The sequence below is a fragment of the Petaurus breviceps genome, unplaced genomic scaffold, assembly GCF_028583685.1.
Source record: "Petaurus breviceps papuanus isolate PSGF00001 unplaced genomic scaffold, PetGlider_PUasm1.0 175, whole genome shotgun sequence".
Taxonomy (NCBI): domain Eukaryota; kingdom Metazoa; phylum Chordata; class Mammalia; order Diprotodontia; family Petauridae; genus Petaurus; species Petaurus breviceps.
Window position 1 is genome coordinate 22,475,647 of NW_027185764.1, and position 22,359 is coordinate 22,498,005.

The 22,359-nt window shown below is 38.4% G+C and overlaps 1 pseudogene; it reads right to left on the reverse strand.

The window, feature by feature from the left end:
* Window positions 1–8,018: 8,018 nt before the first annotated feature.
* Window positions 8,019–22,359, reverse strand: part of LOC138159006 (proteasome subunit beta type-2 pseudogene) — a 16,239-nt pseudogene continuing 1,898 nt past the window's right edge.

Genomic DNA, 22,359 nt, shown 5'->3' on the forward strand with positions numbered 1-22,359 from the left:
TTGATAATTCTGCCTGTATACTTTGAAGTTCGGGGTGCTGACCTTTTCCCCCTGAACAAGGTAAACGATATATATATATATATATATATATATATCTGACTGATTAAAGTAAGCTTGTTAACCCATTTTGAGTTGCTTTCCTTTAACAAAGCAGATCCAAGAACCTGTGGTGGCAGCAAACCCTGAGGACGCTGGGGTGCTTGCTGCTACAGGTGGCCAGGTGGCGCAGTGAGTAAGAGCGCCGGCCCCAGAGTTGGGAGACCTGGGATCAGTTCCGGCCTCAGATACTTAACACCCACACAAAATAACTGGCCATGTAACCTTGAGCAAGTTACTTAACCCCGATTTAAAAAAAAATTTTTAAATAATGTTGACAAGGCACTTTACATAAATTATTTTATTTGATCTTCATAGCAACCTCATGCAGTAGGTGCCATTATTGTCCCCTTTGACAGATGAAGAAGTTTGACACTGAAAGAGGTTAAGGAATTTGCCTAGGATCATATAACTTATAAATGTCAGGACGTGAACTCAAGTCTTCCTTATTCCACATCTGACCCTCTATGCATACTGCCACTTGAGCCATAACTAAAAAGATGTTTCCGAAATGAAATGAGAAAACTGGGAAGGAAGAGAAATCCTGGACAGGGCTGGCCCTTAACAAAATACTAATGAAAAGTCTGTCAAATAGGTAAAGCTGGTCTTTCAGGCTCCCCCACCTCAACTTACCTTCCTAAAAATTTCTCTTCTCTTTACCACCTTCACCTTCTTTAAGCAGGTTAGTTTCTTTATGTTGCCTGGCTGACCAGGACGCTACCCTCCTTGTTGGCTATCCATACCCTGGACAGCTCCCTCCACTCACATCAATAGGTATTTGTCCCTGGTCTCATTCATTTAGGGCCTTACTCTCTGCAAACTAATCTAATAAAGATAATAAAACAGTCTGGTAAAGATAATAAGTCTTAGCCCATTAATGTGTTATCCTTTCCAGGAAACACTGAATTTCCACAGGAGTCTTCTAATGTAAAATGCTTTAGCCCAAAGACATTACAAATAATGGAAATTTTCTATCCTTACAGAAGGCCAGTAAAGGAGAGACATGGAAATAAGAGGCTTTTGAGCCTCCTTCAAATCATGTCATACAGGAGGCTGCTCACATATAAGCAGAGAGTAGGAGTCCTTACTTCTAGCCTTCAGTGGGCAACTCGACTTATGTCTGTGAAATGAAAGTTTCAAATCAGCTTAGGAAGATGTGAAAGCAAAAAAGAAAAAAAAAAGCATTCTGCAATAAGGGCAGGTGCCATGAATACTAATTCACTCCTTTAAAAAAAAAAAGCTTAGTATTTTCTTCTGCACCTGAACCAACAAAATCAGTACAGATACAAAATCATAGTTATCTTTTCTCCCCCAAATGCAATGAGGTAAATGGGATTAATAGTAAACATGATGCGGCCAGGCTGCTCGTCTATTGGCCTCATTCATTGCCGTGATCAGAATGCACAGCTCAGCTTCATTCTCGGGCAAAGATCACCAGCGTGGAATATTCAGCCACGTTTTAACACCACTGAGGAATTCTTAGTTAAAAACATTCATAACTTGTTCTGCAGCACAAATTCTGAACATGAATAATTTAACCCCTTCCTTTTGCAACCATAAGAAAAAAATGAAAGCCATCCTTGAACAAATCCAATCTTTTCTCAGATTCCCAATGGCTATCATTCACCTACCTTTTGTCTCTAGCAGCTTTCCAGGGACTATAGATCATGTGCAGAAATATTCAGCTTTGCTTAACTTTGTAAAACTCATGTGAGTTTAGGTAGTATTCTATAGACTGTAGTAGGGAAGGGAAATCATTGCAGCTGAGAGATGAATTTGCCATTTAATTATAAATGGGTAGATCCCAATAGGTCTAAGAACATAGGTCTACCTCTTAATAACTTCTTCAGAGTAATGGGGGAGGGGTATTTGCATGTCTGTCTATTTAGTCTATGTGTGTTTGCCATAGGTTCATAAATTTAGAGCTGAAAGAGACCTCGAGTCTCTCTTCTGACTCCCCCTTCCCCTTATTTTCCATTTGAGAAAACTGAAACCCAGAATGATTAAGTGACTTACTCAAGGTCATCCTATGTCTAAATCTGATCATGTGTATGACCATTTGATATTAGAGTGACTAAGGTTTTTTCTGGCTAAAATAAACCACAAAACACTTAGGTTTTGCTAATAAATATGCATAATAAGGACAGGAATTGGAGTGAGATGGGTAGAAAACACTACCTTTTGGTCTGATGAAATTCATTTTAGCTAAGCTAGAAAGAATTTCAAGAATGTCCAGTAGACATTTCAAACTCATGTCCAGAATGGAATTCATTATCTTCCCCCCTAATCCATTTTCCTCTCCTACCTTCCCTATTATTGTAGAGGGCAAATCATCCTGCTGGTCCTTCAGCATCACAACCTAGGGCAACCCAAGAGTCATGCTGGACTCCTCACTCTCTCTCTCATCTGAGGGTATCCAAGCTGTTGCTAAGGCCTGTCAGTTTCACCTTTGCAATGTATTGAATATTCTCCCTTTTCTTCTTTGACCCTGCCATCACTCTAGTGCAGGCCCTCATCAACTCATGTCTGAGCATTGAAATAGCCTGCTGCGATGTGTCTGCCTGTCCCAAGTCTCTCCCCCTTCCAAAATATCCTCCATTCAGCCACTAAAGTGATTTTCCTAAAGTACAGGTTCCATGTCACCCTCCCTTCCCACAAACACTCTCAGAAAACTCCAGTGAATTCTTATTGCCTTCAGGAACAAATATAAAATGCTCTGCTTGGCATTCAAAGCCCTTCATAACCTAGCCCCGTCCCATCTTCCTAGTCTTCTTAAATCTTAACCTCACCCCCCAATAAGTGCACTTTGATCAGTAACATTGACCTCCTGGCTATTCCATGAACAAGACACTTCATTTCTTGGCTCCTGGCATTCTCTCTGACTGTACCCCATGACAGAAATGTTCTTCTTCTTCCACTCTGACTAACACATGACTTACCTCATGGTTTCCTTTAAGTCCCATTTTAAATCCCACCTTTTACAGGAAGCCTTCCCCCATCCCCTCTTTTTTTTTTTTAAAGCAATTGGGGTTAAGTAACTTGCTCAAGGTTACACAGCCAGTTATTTCTGGGTGTGGTACTAAGTATCAGAGCCTGGATTCATCCCAGGTCATCCCGACTCTGGGGTGCTCTTACTCGCTGAGCCACCTGGCCACCCCTAAGCAATTGGGGTTAACTTGCTCAAGGTTACACGGCCAGGTGTTTCTGGGTGGGTGCTAAGTGTCTGAGCCCAGATTCGATCCCCAGGTCATCCCAACACTGGGGCTGGTGCTCTTACTTGCTGTGCTACCTGGCCGCCCCATCCCTCATCCCCTCTTAATGCCATTGTCTTAATTCTGTTAAGTATCTCTTATTTATCATGTATATACCTTGCTTTGTATATATTTGTTTGCATGTCATCTTCCCCATTGGATTGTAAACTCCATGAAGTCAGGAACTGTCTTTTGGCTTTTTGTATAGCCAGAATTTAGCAGAGTACCTAGCACATTATTGTTGTTGTTCATCCCTTGTTTTCAAAGAGGATCAATGACATGTGGTATCTTGACTTGCTCATGAATTGGACCCAAGTGAAAGAGTTCTAACTGTTGTGCCTGGCTCATAGTACTTTATAAGTGTTCATTGATTAATTGAATATGTAAGATTGTGGGAGCCCTAAGTTAGATAGTTATCTATAAGAGAAAGCTTTCTCTCTGGCCCAAAGTATTTGGAAAGAAAGACCTAATATTAGCCTGGAGGCACTCTTCTTGACTTTTGTTAGCTGGGTTGGTGGCTCTGACCAAAGAACTGTCAGCCCATTCTTATCAAGAAGAATCTCTAGCCATTGTACTCTAACAGACTGAAATGGCTTGACCAGCCTTGAAGGAATCATCCCAGAAGACAGTAGCTGAGAGCAATGCTCAGGCAGAGGAAGATACTAAGATGAGCAGAGATTATGATGGCAGGAACAGCATAGTGTAATAGAGCATTGACATTATATTTTAGAAAAAAAAAGCCCAGTGAAGTGAGTGCAGTGCTATGACATCATCAGAAGATATATGTCGCAAACTCTGGCTGTTAAGAACTTATATACTTGGGGCGGCCAGGTAGCACAGAGAGTAAGAGCACCGGCCCCAGTGTCAGGATGACCTGGGATCGAATCTGGGCTCAGACACTTAGCACCCACCCAGAAACACCTGGCCGTGTAACCTTGAGCAAGTTACTTATCCCCAATTGCTTTTAAAAAAAGAACTTATATACTTAACATAATTAAGTATATAATATATTAGTACAATTAAAACGCTTAATATTCTACAATCTCCAGGTCTCCTGGCAACACTTCTAGCCTCTGTCCCTGTCACACAGCACAATAACCCAAGTACTTTCTTTTCTCATGCAGAGATAACTGATAATAGTGACAGACATATAGAATATGATGTTTCTAACTTCCTTGGTTCCCAAAGGGAAGGCATCACAGTCTAGAGGTATATGTGGCTTCAGAGCTTGAGGCAACAGTGGGGTATACCAAGCTCTGTCAGTCCTAGCATCTGTTTTTTCATGCTCCCACAAATCATCTACATGTTCTCCTTTCTAGGAGTTCCCAAATTGCCAAGATTCATGCCAGCTTCATCCATAATCTTGGTGTCTTATTTGGTAAATTTTTCTCATACACATACTGATTCATAATCATGGTCCTTTTTTCTTCTAATTTTGCCCCCACATTTTGCTTCATTCAAACACCTCTGCACCCTGGCATAAACATAGACAGGGACCAAATTTTGCATCACTATGCCAAAAAAGCTAGATTAACAGAGTAAAAAAAAAGGTCTTGATGCTATCTTAGAATCTGGAGAATAATTCATGATGGCAGAAAATTGCATGGGCATTTGCTGTTTCCCAGAACTATTTTTCTGTCTTCCCCTTGGATTCTCAGCTATAACACAGGTCTACTGACTCCAAGTCTGGTTGTCTTGCAATTTCCACAAACCAGCTAATATCAAAGTCCAGCCATCTGCCACAGTGTCTCTAACCTTCTCAGAAATATCATCTGCAATGCAAATCAAAACAACTCTGAGGTACCACAATACACCTGTCAGATTGACTAACATGATAAAAAAGGAAAACTATAAATATTGGAGAAGATTCGGGAAAATTGGAACATTGATGCATTGTTGGTGGAGTTGTGAACTGATCCAACCATACTGGAGAGCAATTTGGAACTATGCCCAAAGGGCTATGTAAATGTGCACACCCTTTGACCCAGTAATAACACTTTTAGGTCTATATCCTAAAGAGATCATACAAATGGGGAAAGGACTCACATAAATAAAAATACTTATTAAAACTCTTTTTATAGTGGCAAAGAGTTGGAAATTGAAGGGATGCCCATCAACTGGGAAAAAAGTTGTGGTAAATAAATGTGTAGAATACTATTGTGCTATAAGAAATGATAAGCAGGCAGACTTCAGAAAAACATGGACTTATATGAAGAGATGCTGAGTGAGAGGAGAAAACCAGGAGGACATTATACACAGTTATAGGCACATTTTGCAATGACTAACTTTGATGAACTTGGCTCCTCTCAGCAATGCAAGGTTCTAAGACAACTCCAAAAGACTCATGATGGAAAATGCTATCTATATCCAGGGAAAGAATGACAGAGTCTGAATTCAGATAGAAGCATACTATTTATTTTCTCTTTTTTTGTTTTGTTTCTTCTTTCTTGTGGTTCATTCCATTGGTAATAATTCTTCTTTATAACATGGCTAATGTGAAAATATGTTTAATATAAATGCATTTGTGGAGCCTATATCAGATTGCATGCCATCTTGGGGATGGAGGAAGAGAAGGAGAGGGAAAAAAGTTTAAACTCAAAGGCTTGTGGAACTGAATGCTGTAAACTAAAAATAAATAGATTTTAAAAAAGAAAAGAAAAGAAATATCATCTCCACTTCTTCTGTCCTGGAAAAAAGATAATCAATCAACAAACATTTATCAGATTCCTAATATGCGCTGGTCACTGGGTATATGAAAGCAAAAAGTAAAACATCCTCATGGAACTTGCATTCTATCAGCTAGACTTGCATGTCTAGCTTTGTGTTTTATTCCTCCCTGATTAATTAAAAGGTATTTGCTAAGTAAACTTGAGAAAGACATTTAAAGAAAATGAAAGCCAAGGTAGACAATGAAGGATAGATATTAAGGTAAGTTATAGTTTTATAATCTATAATTATAATACTATATAATATATAATATAATGTAGTATCAAGAAGCTGAAGCTCAGAATAAGCTGAAATTGACAAGGGGAGAGAAGGATTAGAAGCATGAATTGTATCCTCTTTGCTTGTTTGTTTTTACCTAGTTTGGGGAAAATGGAAGGGTCAAGAAGTGATCAAGAAGAATCAACAGCAAGGATCTCCACCCCTGCAGTGTGGAGATGAGATGATCATAATTGTCAACACAGAGAAAACAAATCTCCTTAATTTTGATTTTGCTGCTTTTTTCTCTGCCAAGAAGAATGATTTATGGACTAGAAAGGACATAATCAACATCGTCTTTTTCGTCATTGTCATAAACTAGCATTTTGATGACACTTGAAGGTTTGCAATTTTGTTGTTCTTGTTGTTGAGTTGTATCAGTTGCGTCTGACTCTCCATGACCCCATGGAGTGTGATTTTCCATTTCCTTCTCCAGTTCATTTTACAGACAAGTCAACTGAGGTAAACAGAGTTAAATGACTTGCCCAGGGTCACACAACTAGTAAGTGTCTGAGGCAGGATTTGAACTCAGGTCTTTCTGTTTCCAAGTTCTGTATTCTATCTGGTGTTCCACTTAGCTGCCTAGGAGCTGGCACTCTGCTAGAGGATAGAGGGAACATTCTCCTTCCCTTCCCCTCCAACCAAGATATTGGTTCCTGGTCAAACTCCTGGATCCTATTCTAGTTTCAGGCTCTGTCTGGCTCAGATGAACTGTATCTTAAGGTACTAAAAGAGCTGGCAGATGTAATTGCTGAACCATTGTCAAGTGATCTTTGAAAGACTGTGGAGACCAGAATTAATAAAACATGAAATAGAGTTTTTAAACAACCTAATCTTAAAAAAAGAAATTGAGAGTCTTAAAGGACCTAACAAAAGAGAGAAAGAAAATCCCTTCTCCAGATGAATTTACAGGTATATTCTACAAAATATTTAAAGAGCAAACAATATCTGTGCTGCACAAATTGTTCTCAAATAATTCTCACTTTATCCAGTTTTCTTTATCAGATAAACATCATATTCTTGCCTAAACCAGGCCAATACTCAGTAGCTCTAATGACTATTGGAATGTGAAAATCTGAAATAAAAATTCTAGCAAAGAGACTACAGAAATCAATCAATCTATCTATCTACATATATATACATATGTATGTGTGTGTGTATATATATATATATATATAAATTAAAGATCAAACTGAATTTATGACAGATATGGAAGCATGGGTCAACATCTAAAAAACAACAAGCATAATTAATCAATATTAAAGACAAAAAGTAACCCAATTCAAATGATTACATCAATTAATGATAAAATGAACAAAACCCAAACCCTAGAAAGTATAGGCCAAAAACTTATAGACTATTCAGAAGCCTCCCACATCATGTCACGAATACTTTCTTCAAAAAATGCTTTGTAGCGGCAGCTAGGTGGCACAGTGAATAGAGCACCGACCCTGGAGTCAGGAGGACCCAAGTTCAAATCCAGCCTCAGACACTTTACACACTTACTAGCTGTGTGACCTTGGGCAAATCACTTAACCCCAATTGTCTTGCCTTCCCACCTTGAAAAAATTGCTTTGTAAAGCATTGGACATGACAAACACGGTATAACATCACAAAAAAAAATGAAATGTATGTTAATATGTTAACTACAGGAAGTGATTACTGAAATGGGAGTAATTTCTGATTCAGTTTTTTTTCATCAATATCCAGCTTTATTGGGATCTAGTTCTCTGAATTTCAGAAGTGTAGAAAATGATAGTAAAGGAGCCAGTCACAAAAAGGTAAGCTGGCCGGTGGGGTCTGTTGGGGGTTGGTGGTAGGTTAGCTCTTCTTGGAAGGGAGGATGGTGTCCAGCTCATGGATGCTGTCTTTGTGATCCAAACACTGAAGGATGGTAGGTTCAGGATGAAGCGCTTCTGGAGCTCCTCCAGACATTTCTTCAGGAGCTCTACAGCCGCCTCACGAGTGATACTTGGTTTGTAGTAATGATCTAGGATGCTGAGGGTCAATAAGGCACCATGCCCATGGGCTGCACATGGAGCTTTGGCCAGGGCTGCCAGGTAGTCCATCTAGTACAGTATGGGTCCTTCATGCTTATCATAGCCGGACAACAGGAGGTTGACTTGGTATGGAGTCCGACTCCCAGAGGCAGGCAGCCAGATTTTGACGTGTGAAGTTAACTGCTGCTGTGGGAGACAATTCATATCCATTGTGCATCTTGTACAGCTGTACATTTTTCTGAATATATTCAGCAAACTGCACAGTGTCTCCAGCCTCTCCAACACACAGAAGTAAGATCTTCTCACTCATCTTGAACATCTTGTCATGATTGTCCTTCATCTGGACAATGTTGCTGGTTGCCACGCTGTCCAAGGCCACCAAGATGTAGTCGGGCCCCTGGATGCCAATACTCCATAGCGGGCTGAGGGACAGGACGGGACACAGCTTGGGCTGGGTCTGCCTGCGGCTTCTTCTCACCGCCGGCTCACCGATGAGACAGCACTGCACAGGCTGGAGCAGAAGGGGCACCCTCTGATTCAGTTTTAGTCAGACTATCATCTTGTTAGTACAAATGTAAAAATCAACACCAAGCTAGAGGATAGAAAAATGAGAAGATGCAGAATGCAATTATAATAGCTCCTGCCTGCCTGACCTAGCCAAAAAGTCCTATTGATATTGAAAAATGGGAAACAGACAAAGGAAAGATGTAGATACAGAAAACCTCCATTTCCTGCAGAAAACTCCCTTCTGAAGTTTAGCCAACTACAAATGCTACAACAATGAGGTCAGCAAAGTCTAGAAAACATCTCAGTCAGTAGTAACTGATTTTTTCTCTTATGTAGAGAAGAAACTAAGGGCAGTACTAATTTAGAACAGAAACTAATTTTTAAAATATTGCAGGATATAATGTTGGAAAATTATGAACACTATTGCCTCATAAAGTTGTGAACATCAGGAGAGAAAAACCAATCTGCAGAAACTTTGTTTTGAGTCCCAGTAAATCTACTCTATCCAAAGTACATTTAAAGATGAGACTAAAAGGACAAAGATGAAAAATTGAACAGATTTGTTAGCATTTCTATTACAAAATATTCTCATCTTTGTTGTCACTGGAACAATCACATCTGGATTCAAACAATATGCTATACGAAAAATTAAGAAGGAAGGTATGACCGGCTTACAGAAATCCAACCCTATTCTTAAAGGAGTAACTTAAAACACATGTGATGAAATTAGGTATAACAGGGACTGGCTAATGAGAGTCCACCCTGTGAATGAACATTCATTATATGCCTACTATGTGCCAGCCACTCTGCTAAGCACTGGATATACAAAGAAAGGCAAAAGATAGTCTCTGTTCTCAAGGAGCCCGTAGCTTAATGAGGGAGACAATGCTGAAACAACTTTGTATAAACAAGGCACATATAGGATAGATTGGAGATAATCAACAGAGAAAAGACATTGAAATACAAGGAGATATGGAAGTTTCCCGTAGAAGGTAGTGTTTTTGTAGCAGGGAGATGGAGAGGAGGAGGGAGAGAATTCCAGGCATGAATGTCAGTCAGTGAAAATGCCAAGAAGTGGCTATGCTACATTTGGAAGTGAACTTGTAGGGATAAATGCTTTGTAGCAGCTGCTTTACATTTTAGTTCATCATTCCCAGAGACCAGGGTAATATAGCGGAGGGCAGGAGGTGTATTTATATTTTGGTTTTCACTATGTCTTTTCAGTAAATATCCCTTGATAAAATTGGCTAATTGATGTTCATTGGCAAATTATTTGTTGTTGTTCAGTCATTTTAGTCTTCGTGCCCTATTTGGGGTGTTCTTCGCAAAGATACTGGAGTGGTTTAGCCACTGGAGTAGCTAAATTATCCTGAACTGCTAAAGACTGGCAATTGATATTAGGGAGAATGCAGAGAAATGAGGTCTTAAGCTGATGGCATTAAAAAGATTGCTCAACTCCTCAGAAGTGCCCCTAGAACTTTCAGGTAAAGATGTAGCCTTACTCTGGGACCTAATGTCCCAGTGAGAGTGGGAATTGGGATAAGGGTCTCTATGCAGGGGGCAGTAGAATAATCATCACAGACTTTTCATCTCTCTCATTCTTCCACTTAACCTTGCTTGTCTGTGCAGTAGCAAGAAAAGCCAATAACGGAAAATAAACATACGCACGATTTAGATGGATAGGACATAGCTCTTCTATCAGCAGTTGCTGGTGTTCAAGTGCCACATTTGAGTTTTTAGTATTTATGGGAGTTGTGTTTAAAGATCTAAAATGTAATTTGAGACCTGAAAATGCCCTCATGATAGAATCAATCATTATATACGAAATTGCAGGGTAGGTTAATGAAGCTTGTATAATAATAATATATCCTAGCCAATGCAGTCATCTTTTAAATATCACCATTTAAGGAACTACTTTCGGGAGCAGAAGTCCTCTATTCCTCTTTCTTGTTTGGTCTCTACACTTGACAGAGATTCATGGGTCATCCCTTTTTATTGCATCTGAAACCTCAGTGCTCTCATAACTCCATAGTGATTCAAGAAATAAACCTGAAGGCTAATCACCTCCAAAATTGCTACCTAGGAAGATTCATTTCTCTCATTGCTTAAAACACAATTTTAAAAAATATCTCTATGTCAAATTGTACTAGAATTATGTCCTTGAATGACTTCTCACTGTCTCCATTTATCAGCAAGATCCTCTGGAGAATTCCATTTTTAAAATGTAATTGACCATGTATAAAACAAAGACACTTAATAGCTATGTGGATGTGTGTGTGTGTGTGTGTGTGTGTACAGTGTCTAATGGGCTAATTTTACCACATTTTAATTACAACACTGGATTGCATTATAAATTTGTGTTCAATTAGACTCAAGCCATCAACTTTTGAATAAATTATAAATTTTGTTAAATCAGCCCAGCTGATGTTATAAACTGCACCATATCAAGCAAAGATGCCATTTGAGATTAAATTAACTCTTACCTTCCAAAGAGACACATGTAACTGTTGAAGTGGTTAAATGAATAACTCATCTACAGTAATAATTAATAATAACAACTAACATTTATATATCACTTGCTAGGTGCCTAAGAAATGTTATCTCATTTGATCCTGACAACAACACTGAGGTGCTTATTAATATTAATCCCATTTCATAGATTCAGAAACTGAGGCAAGCAGAGGTTAAGTGACTTGTCCAGGCTCACAAAGCTAGGAAATCTCTGAGGCAGAACTTGAACTCAGGTCTTCCTGATTCCAGGACTAGCACTCCATGCACTGTAGCACCTACACATCCATTGCCTCTACACAAGGAATAAGAACACCAGGACTGCCTAAGGCAACCAATATACTCTTACCCAGAGATTACAGGGGCAATGATATTTAAACCTAGTATTGGAAGAGGTTTCTGGGAAAGAAATGGAGAGAATTTATCTTGGCAGATCTTAGATGAGCAGCAGAGGTAGGTTGAAAGTGATACAAGTTATGTGCCTGGCTCTTGCTATTTTCCCATGCCTTGGTAGTCTTGCAAGTTGCCATTGCAGGATGTTTATGATCAAAGATTCAGTGTGAGTCAGAGAGATGGGCGAGAGCTGAGAGAGTGGACCGTTGAGACAAACCCACACGCTTTCCTCCTGACAGCTTCATTTTCCCTTCTTCCTGTCATCAGCATTCCAGATGAAAGAGGAGCCTTTCATCAACTGTCTAACACATTGGATTTCTTTCACTCATCTCTTCTGGAGAAGGGGAGAAAGTTAAAGGAAGAAAGGGATTCTGCCTCTGTAACCAGTACCTCTGTAACCTCTGTAACCAGGCATCTGGCACGTCCAAATGAACTTATCTCCTTCCTAATTCGAAGTTTGCTGTCCTTTTCAACAGTATCACTTTCTTTCCTTTGATATAAATGAAAATTTTGTGAATGCTAATTCTGATTTGTGTGGGTAATGACAATGACTTGGGGTAAGATTTGGGGGAGAGGTTTTACCCCTTTAAAGAGATGATAGATACTAATCTTTTTAAGCAAAAGATAATTCAGGCCAAAAATGAGATACTTATAGATCTTTCAACTGTTAACCAAAGGAGATTTACTTAACCACAGCAGGAGGATGTTCAACAAGTATGGACTTTGAGGACACTTTGATGTGAATCACTTGAGGGAAGCTCCCATTGTACTTGATCCATCAGCCAAACATCAGAAAGCCCCCTTTCCTATTTCTAGGTTGTTGTAGCTACTTTTGTAGTCAGGCAAAGAAGAAGGGAAGTCAGTAATAGTTTGAGCCCTTAGTCTCCTGGGCCAACCAAATCTTGAGCAATGCCTCAATATCTTTTAAGGAAAAACTCATCTAATTTGTCAGGGAGTAGGGATTAAGATACTGTTCCTTCCACAGGAAGGGTGGAGATGCCCTAAAGTTCCTGTAAGAAAGACAACATACAAATCACAATCATCTCCTGAACTGAGAAGAGAAACCATGTGTTATTAGAAAATTTTCATTTCCTTTTGTCAATCTTTATTATTTGGGGTTCAGAGACATTTCTTATAGTTAGAAGGTTATTTAGGTGACTAAAGCTAAGGGGGTACCCATCAATTGGGAAATGGCTTAACAAGTTGTGGTATATGATTGTGATGTGGTGTATGATTCTTATGCTCTTGTGCTATCAGAAATGAAAAACATGGGAAGATTTACATGACCTGATGCAAAGTGAAGTGAGAAGAACCAGGAGAAGAGTGTAGACTAACAACAATATTGTATAATAAACAATTTGTGAATGACTTAGCTATTCTCGGCAATACAATTATCCAAGACAATTCTGAAGGACTTATGATGAAAAATGCTATTTACCTCCAGAGAAAGAACTGATGAACTTTGAATGCAGACCAAAGCATACTTTTTTTTTAAACCCACAAAAGCTTCCTTTATTTTTCTTGGTTTTGTTTTGGTCTGTGTTTTCTTTCACAACATGACTAATATGGAAATGTTTTGCCTGACTACACATGTATAATCTGTATCAAATTGCTTGCCTTCTCAATGAGGTGGGAGGTAAGGGAGGGAGAGAATTTGGAACTCAACATTTTTGAATAATATTTTATTTTTCCTAGTTACACATAAAAACAATTATTTAAATTCTTTTTTTTTATTTTGAGTTCCAAATTCTCCAAATTCTTTTCTTCCCTGCTCCTTGAGATTGTAAGCAATTTGATAAAGGTTATACATGTGCAATCATACAAAACATATTTCAACATTAGTCATGTTGTGAAAAAAAAGACACAGGTCAAAAAGAAAAAATAAAAAAATAAAGAAAGTGAAAATTAGTATGCTTCTATATGTGTGTTTATGTTCAATATGCTTATATTATATACCATCATTTCTTTCTTTGGAAACATAGTTTTTATCACAAGTACTCTGGAAGTGTGTCGGGATCATTTTGTTGTTGAAAATAGTTAAGTCATTCACAGTTTATCATTGCAAAATGTTGCTATTACTGTGTATAATAGAACATTAAAAATAAACATTAAAAATTTTTGTGTTCAATTGGAAAAATACTTAAAAATTTTTTTTAAAGAAATTACTTTTTTTTTTTAAAGAAATTAAGCTTTATTATAACCCTAATCCGGGTCCAGAGTTATTTTTCTGACCTCTGAACCCATGCTTGAACACAATAAAGATCATTCTAGATCTTAACTTCTGGAACTTTTATATTGTTTTACATTACATTTTACATCTTGCATATTATTCAGCAGCAGTTACCCATTACATGAACTCAGTGGGAATGATTTTTCCCAATAACACATTGAAACTATATATTTTTACTCAAATACTCAAGACCAACACCATTACATATGAGAACTTTTCTCTCTATATATGAAGGTGCATTTGAAATATGAGGCAGTGGAAGGATTTCTGGGTTTTTAGGAATTGGGAATGATTTGCTTAGCTAGGGCTGCTGTGGATATGCACTTTGTTTTGGGTCTAAAAAAGGGAGCCTTAACTGAAGAGTTGTTCTTTTTTCCCCCAAAGAGATATAGAATCATCGAGGAAAAAAAGATATAAAAGGCTTTGACCTCTGCCCCCACCCCTGGAGAGGATAATGCCGATACATTGGTTTACCTTCCTCCCACCTCCACCAAAAACTAGTTACAACTAACCCTCAAAGTCAAAATGGTAGCTGTGGAGAAAAAATAGCAGAACATCTAGATCTCAAGAAATAACAGCAATGGTTTGTGGATCCTGAGTTCCTGAATCTATCCACGGAGAGCTAGCAATAAAGACAAATTCCAATTTCATGTGCTTTCAACCATGGAACCTCAGAAAAGGGAAGCCATATGGCCAAATGGCAGAAATTCCTGAAACTCAGTAGAGTTTCTTCTGGAGAAGGGTCAAGAGGCTAAGTCAATATAGAATGGAACAAAAACCTGGATTTTGCCTTCTTTTATCATGATTTGCTCATTCAATGTAGATATAATGCTTTGTTAATGAGTCTTGCCCTTATTTAGTAACCCCAAGTTGGTTGCCTTTCTAGGGGAGTCCAAAGCTTCTAGCTGAATATTACAAGGCTGCCAGGATGCCTAAATGGGTTGTCATGGAGAAGAAAGAGTTCAGTGGTATATCTGGAGATTGCTTCTCTGGCAAGCCCAACTTGAGAGACTGTAAGCTATATGGTGACACTTGGAGTCTTTAGGACTGTACTGGTCCCTGGAAAAGTGGAGCTGTCATTATTCGAGTTTATTGTGAATTTTTTGTTTTATGTGTTCTATCTGTAGGGTAAAATAAAGACTGACCTGTACTAAGTATATATTGCTACCTTGAGTGCTTCTCTAGAAAATTGGGATCCTTTTACTCATATCAGCAGTGATATAGACAATGAGGTTCCCAGAAGAAATTATAGGAGGGAGACAAAATAGGTCCAAAAGGCATGATTTGAGGGCTTTTCCCATGATCAAAACCACTATGCATAAGTCATAGTACTGGAACCATTTCTAACTGGGCTCTTAAGAGCCAATTGTTAAATTCTCATGGAGAGCATTTACATCTAGGAAATGAGTAAATGCTACAAATCAGAACTTGATTGATTGTTTTGTTGATTGTCTAGATATAAGAAAGTGATCGAGAAAATGTTAAGAATGCCAATTAAACTTAAAAGTGTATTGGTCATCTTTCCACCCCCTCTCCCAACTAACTGTTAAACATTTACAGCCCATCCTTGTTGTAAGCCTAGAATTAAGGGCACTAAGTCATAGATGACATATATAAAACAAGGTCTCTGCCTTCAGGAAGTGAATTTGATTATTTTTTTTTTTTTGCTTTTCAAATCGAAGACAAGTCCTAAAAATGAAATGAGCTTAAATCTTATCATGATTCCTACTTACTCCTACAGAAGCATTTTATCCTAACTCTGATACTGAAAATATATAATCAAAGGAAGTGTTGCTTAGGAAACTAAATGGGCAGAACTTGATCACATGAACACAGATCGGTTTTGCAAGGAACATAGTCCCTACTCATCAAGAAAATGGATGGAACTAACAGTCCCCACTAATACCTTTTTCTTATTATGTAAATAAAAGTGTCCTAACACAAAGTTGTTCTTGTACTGCTTTTGAAATAATGCCTAACAGAGCCTTGGAAGGGGAGTTTGCATGGTCATAGAACCACAAGTCTCAGGGTTTAAAAGGACCTCAGAAATCATCTCCTGAGGCCAATAGATACCTGATCAAGAATTCACTTCACAACATACTTATCAAGTTCTTATCTAACCTTTGCTTTAAGATCTTTAGTAAAGGGAACTCACTATTTTTTTAAGCAAATCAAATTGCCAAAAGATCCCTGTAACCATAAAAATGATAAATTCCAATTTCCATTTCTCTCTGGTTATAGCATAACATATATCTGGGAATTATTAAGAAACAAAGCCCTACTTCTCAAGGCAAAAATTAGCTAGCAGAAATAGTTGTGTCATAAACTATGTGAATATCATAAATATATGATCCAATATCTTAACATTATGCCTGTCCATTAACTGGATTATTTAAAATAAATACTGTTGCATTTAAAAATATCAAGAAGGTCAAGAATAGAGTGGGCTGCTAGAGGAGGCAGGCTTGAGTGGATCTTTAGGAAGCCAAGGAGTTCTACAAAGAGGTAGCATAAAGCCAAGCATTTTGAGACAGGAGAGAGAATTCAAATGACATGAAGGTAATTGACAAAAATGTAAAATAATTGATACCTCTTCCAAAGACCTTGAAAACTATCAATGATGATATAAAAATATTCCAAATCCTTTAGAATAAGAAAAATATACATTGGAACTCTGAAGTTTCACCTCAGACTCATCCAGTTGGGAAAAATGATAAAAGATGGAAATAGTCAAAGCCCCAGCCAGTGTGCTTTCCCCCAAGATAATCAATTGAAAATCACTTAATCAGCCAGCCATAGATAGCTTTTTAAATGAGGTATTTATCAAAGTGGCATAGTAACAATAGTTGATATAAAAATGTCCCATCCCTCCACCCCCCTCCCAAAGTCTATGATAATAATATACTCTCTCACAAGTACATATAGAATCCAGGGGAAGTGGGCTCAAGCTTAGAAAGCTTGATAACTCATAGTTCACAATTGCAGGAAGCCTTTTCTCTGCTTTGTTGATTGCTCAAAAAGTTCTCATTAGATATATGGTATACCTTCTTTGTTGAGCATTTTGTAGAGCCGTGGACCTACGTCCAATCTGTCATTGACTTTCAGTGCAGAAATTGAAGCCATCTGTCCTTTGGGGACAATGCTAGAACCACAATATGAGTGTGAGAAGTCCCAAATCTTCTGGATCCTTTGAAGCTCATGAGGTAGGTCCTGTTCTTGTGGAGGGAAGGAGGAGGGAAGGAAGGAAGGAAGGATACTAGGACTGCAAGTGAAGTGATCTACCCCATCCCTACCCCTGACCCAAACAATTCTTTCTGGAGGGACTTAGCTATCTCCTTGTTTACTACTGGAATCAGAATGCTTGAAAAACGTGGGTTGTAAGCTGGTCTATTTTAGAGATGACCTACAGGGTGTGACAAAGTTTCCTCAACCAGTTCTAACATTCTTCCAGTCACCTTCACTCTGGTTCATCCAAGGACATATCTAAACTTAATTTAAAGTATTTGTTAATTGACTGAGACCTCCTATCACCTCATTAAGGCATCAGATCATCTTATTACTTACTTTAAGTAATGTGAGATGACTTGAATGATTTACTTAATCAATGCTTCACACTTATACAATAGGGGAAGACAAAACATATAGGGGAATGGTGTGGTGGGGAAGTTTTCATTTGGTAAGTCAGAGGGATGGTGAGTAAAGCCATAGAGCAACAGATTGACACATTCTTTCTAGTCCAAATGGCAGTACTGATTTGATTATGGTTTCAAAGTCAGAAATGGGAATTGCAGTGAGGAGGGAAGTCACATGTGCATATAGGCAAGATGTTCAGGTACAAAATGATGCCTGGTTGGGCCAATTAAATATAGTGGGCCATATGAAACACTCATCAATCTGATTAGGGAAGACTCCAGTGTGAGAATTTCAGAGCTGAAAGCATTAAGTTCTCTAGGACAGAGTTTAGAGAGTTTTGTGGGAGAGTGGTAGACAAGAATATAACTGCTGTGTGTGTGTGTGTGTGTGTGTGTGTGTGTGTGTGAGACAGACAGAGACAGAGAGAGACACAGAAGGACAGAGACAGAGAAAAGAGAGGGAAAGGGAGAGGGGGAGGGAGAAAATCAATTAGACTTGGGAAAAGAAGGCAATATATAAATACTGTTTGTAAATAATCTTCTTTTTCTTCCTTCCTATAAATCTTTAACTGCAATGTTTTTAATATCTATCTTTCTATCTATCTATAAGAGACAGAGAGAGAGAGAGAGAGAGAGAGAGAGAGAGAGAGAGAGAGAGAGAGAGAGAGGGGGAGAGAGAGAGAAGCAATTTATATAGCCCCTCTCACAAAACCTATAGATACAATTACTCTTTACAGGTAATAGAGTGTTGGAGAAAGACAGTTTAATTGCCATTCTGGAGAGAGTTAATGGTAATATTGAGAAAGACCTCATGAGGCACACAGAGAAAAGATTAATAGAACTTCTTTTTCAACAAAATGAAAGAGTTAACTGTCATATTTGAGAAACACTGAAGAGGCATTTAGAAAGAACTGAGTTAAACTCCTATCCTGTGGATGTTATCCTAAAGAGACTTCTTGAAATACTTGAATTACTGTCTTGAGAGAATTTCACTAGAGCTATGAAGCCAGTAGTCGCCATTGGTGGTTAGAGGTGATTCTAACTATAATCCTTCTCATAGCTGCTACCTTGTTGAAATATTTAAATATGCCATTTTATTAGTTGTTATGCCATTAATAAATTAAATAGCCAATAACATTGATGTTGTTCAAGTCCATGAGACCAAGAATTTGAATGAATGAATGAATGAAGTATTTATTAAGCATGTTAGGGTTACAAATAGAAAAATAAGACAGTTCTTACTCTCTAGGAGAGCATTCTAATGAGAGAGGCAACACATATGGAAGGTTTAAGCTGTAAGTTAAATGGAAAGGTCCCATGGTTCTTCGGGTATTGCAGTAAAGCAGATGGTAATACCTCTTCTTTATAATGTCATCTCCACAGATCATATTAACATCTGTTGTTGAACCATTTGCCAGTGCCATGATTTTTGATGACAAGAGCTTTCCTCTCTGGGTCTTCAGTAGCTGTGCTTATAGAACCTGTAGGAACAGTTACCAGGATGCATCACCACAGGGGTTTCTTCCTAGGATGATAACTTCAAGGACTGGACTGAAACCATTGCTAAACCCAAGACTCTTGAGTTTAGAATCTATAATGTTAATGGAACAAGAAGATCTTCACTGTCCATTCATAGGCCTAAGTGACTTGCTTTGAGCTCTGGCTCAGCTCACAGCTGTGATACAGCCTGAGTCACATGGAGCCCAGTGTGGGAGGAGCTTGCCAAATTGAGCAGAGAGTGAGACTGAAACAGAGCAGGAGAGGCAGAGCAGAGATCATAGGGAGGAAGTTGCCTAGGGTAACTTGTTTGTGGGGAGGCTTAACAGAAGGAATGTTTGAGATGTCAGCGCTCTCTAGATTAGTGATGAGTACCTTGCTAAATCTTACCTCCTGGTCTCCTAATAGTGATGGTCCAAGTAAATATTTTGGTTTTGCCTTTGAGGAAGAGAGTTCATTATATTTTGTGAATCTACCCTGGAAACACATATGCATATTCATAGCAGCTGCCATGGGTATCGCATTGGCATTACAGAGTCCTAGCGGGTCTCCATCAGGATCTGAGGGGACATGATGGTCAAAGTGAAGGCTTGACTTGCCTGGCACATGCTCTCTCCTGTCTCTCCCTCAAAATGACTTGCTGTTTTCAGCTTAGGTGGTTTGCCTGCCCTGGTAATGGCAATTCCTTGGCAGTTGGTGGGGATGGTTGATCTCTTCTCCAGGAGTTGTTTCCTTGGAGGATGGCCCTGAGATTTGGGCTGGAGGAAGCAGGACCAGTGTTTTAGGGTATGCTGCCACTCCCTAGTCAAAAAGTCAAGGCTCTTGTGTTTATCTGTTTGTTGGTGGCAGCTGGTCAACAGTTGTTGCTGGTGGTGATAAGTAAGGTAGGCTCCTTCTCCACGACAATTTCTCTCCTCAAGGTTGACGCTAGGGGTTGAACCAGAAGGAATTCTAGTGGTTTGGGTATACTGTCATTCCCAAAGCTCTTGGGTCCTGGGCCCTAAGCTATTTCCATCAGTGTCTGAGGGGAGATGGTGGTCAAAGCAGTGGTGGTGGTTCAAACAGTGTGGCATGTGCTTCCCCTCTCTATCCCTTACGATGCTTTGAAAAGAGGTAGGGAGGGAGAGAGAGTGAAAAGTGAAATGTCCTGATTTCCCTTATTTATTTATATACTGGGGCAAGGGTTCAGAAATAATCAATTAATTATTGAGAAATTGTTCATTTGTATTAATAGGAGTCAAATTAAAAATACATCCTTTGATTGCTTTAGACCTTGGGTAGAGAATTAGTAAGAAAATGTGACAGTTTCAAGCACAGCACAATCATATCCAAATTCTAGACACATAGTAGGTTACATGTGGGATGGCGCCCCTAAATTTTATTCCATATAAGAATAAAGATAATAAGATAATAAAAACAATAACATCTTTCTCATGAGACCATTAAGAGCAGTAAATGTGAAAGGCTATTTGAAAAATATTGTGGGCTCCCCAGAAGAAAACTGCTGCCTCTCCACTAGCAGTTATCTCCTTTAACAGATTTCCTAAGAGGTCTCAGGTAAACACAAATGAGGTCTGCGCTAAACACCCTGGATTCTTTGAACACTAAGTGAAATGAAATTTTCTTCACCAGGATTTCAAAATTAAAATTTAGCAAATATCATCTGACAGTATTTTGCCATCGCTCACCCCCCCCCTTTCTAATTTCAGCTTCTTTGGAAAGTTATATTTGTTTTTTAAATGAAGAGAGGATTTCACTCTTATCAGTATCATTTCTAATTCACTATTTTCTTTTCAACAATAAAAAAAAACCTCAGTGGCAGCTCCATTTATGAGAGTATCTAGAGGCATTTGCATTCTGACAGCCAGAAAGCAGTAAATCCACAGCTGGGCTGCCATCCAAATAAATAATAAAAAAGATTTTACATCAAAGTAATAAACAATAGTAACACTGGTAACACATTAGAATTCAAGGTCTGCAAACATGACTGACAAATATTTTAATAAAAATGGAAAAGAGCTTCAAGAAATCAAAATCTTGGTTTTCCTCTACTACTATTCAGTCTTTTCTGTGTATTTAGATTTCATCATTACAACTTTACCTGATTAGTTCCTGGGATGAGAAAGTACCAATATTGCTTCAGTTTTGATAAATACTGCCAGGAACAAAAATGGGTGAAAGAAGGTAAGAATAAAAGAGAAGGAAATGAAGACTGTGGTGAGCAATCTTTCGAGGTGAATTTCATGGTAGTCAAGTAGTCAGAACAATTCAAATTTTTTAAAAATTCTCTTCCACTCTCGTAATGTTTTGGTTTTTGACCCATATTACTCATCATCTAAAGGGTATGTTGATTTAAATGGGAGCATTTTGTATGACTGTGATTACTTATGTGTGGGTGTGGATAAAAGGATGGAGGTCATAATTGTCATCTAGAGCTCAGTCCCACAGGGTAGAATGAAAAGAGTGTTGGATTTGGAATCAGACGCCTAGGTTAAAATCCTAGCTCTACCACTTACTGATTGTGTCATGTTACCTTGGGCAATTCGCTTATAATCTCTGGGTCTCAGTTTCTTCATAGATACATTGGGCTAGATCCTTTAACCTCATAAGGTCCCCCCACCCCACCCCAGTCTACGGCAGCTAAGTCATGTGTGTGCACACACACATTCAAGTTCAGATAGTATGCTGGGTTGGGAGTCAGGAATTCAAATATGGCTTCTGACACAAGCTGTGTGACCCTAGACAGGTCACTTAACTTCTGTTGACCTCTGTTCCCTCCTCTATAAGACAGGGATAATAATAGCATATTTATATACAATAAAAACCTACCTTCCGGTGTTGTTGTGAGGATCAAATGAGATAATATTTACAAAGTGCTTTCAAAACCTTAAAGTGCTAGTTATTACAACTACTACTGCTACTGCTGCTGCTACTATTACTACTACTAGAGCTACTACTACTACTTTTACTACTACTACTATAATTACTACTTCTACTACTACTGTAGTTACTACTACTTCTACTACTATTATAGTTACTACTACTACTTTTACTACTGATACTACTATAGTGACTACTACTATAACTTCTACTACTATAGTTACTACTACTACTACTACAATTATTACTACTACTTCTGCTATAGTGACTACTACTATAACTACTACTACTACTATAGTTACTACTACAATTATTACTACTACTTCTGCTATAGTTACTACTACTATAACTACTACTACTATAGTTACTACTACTACTACTAC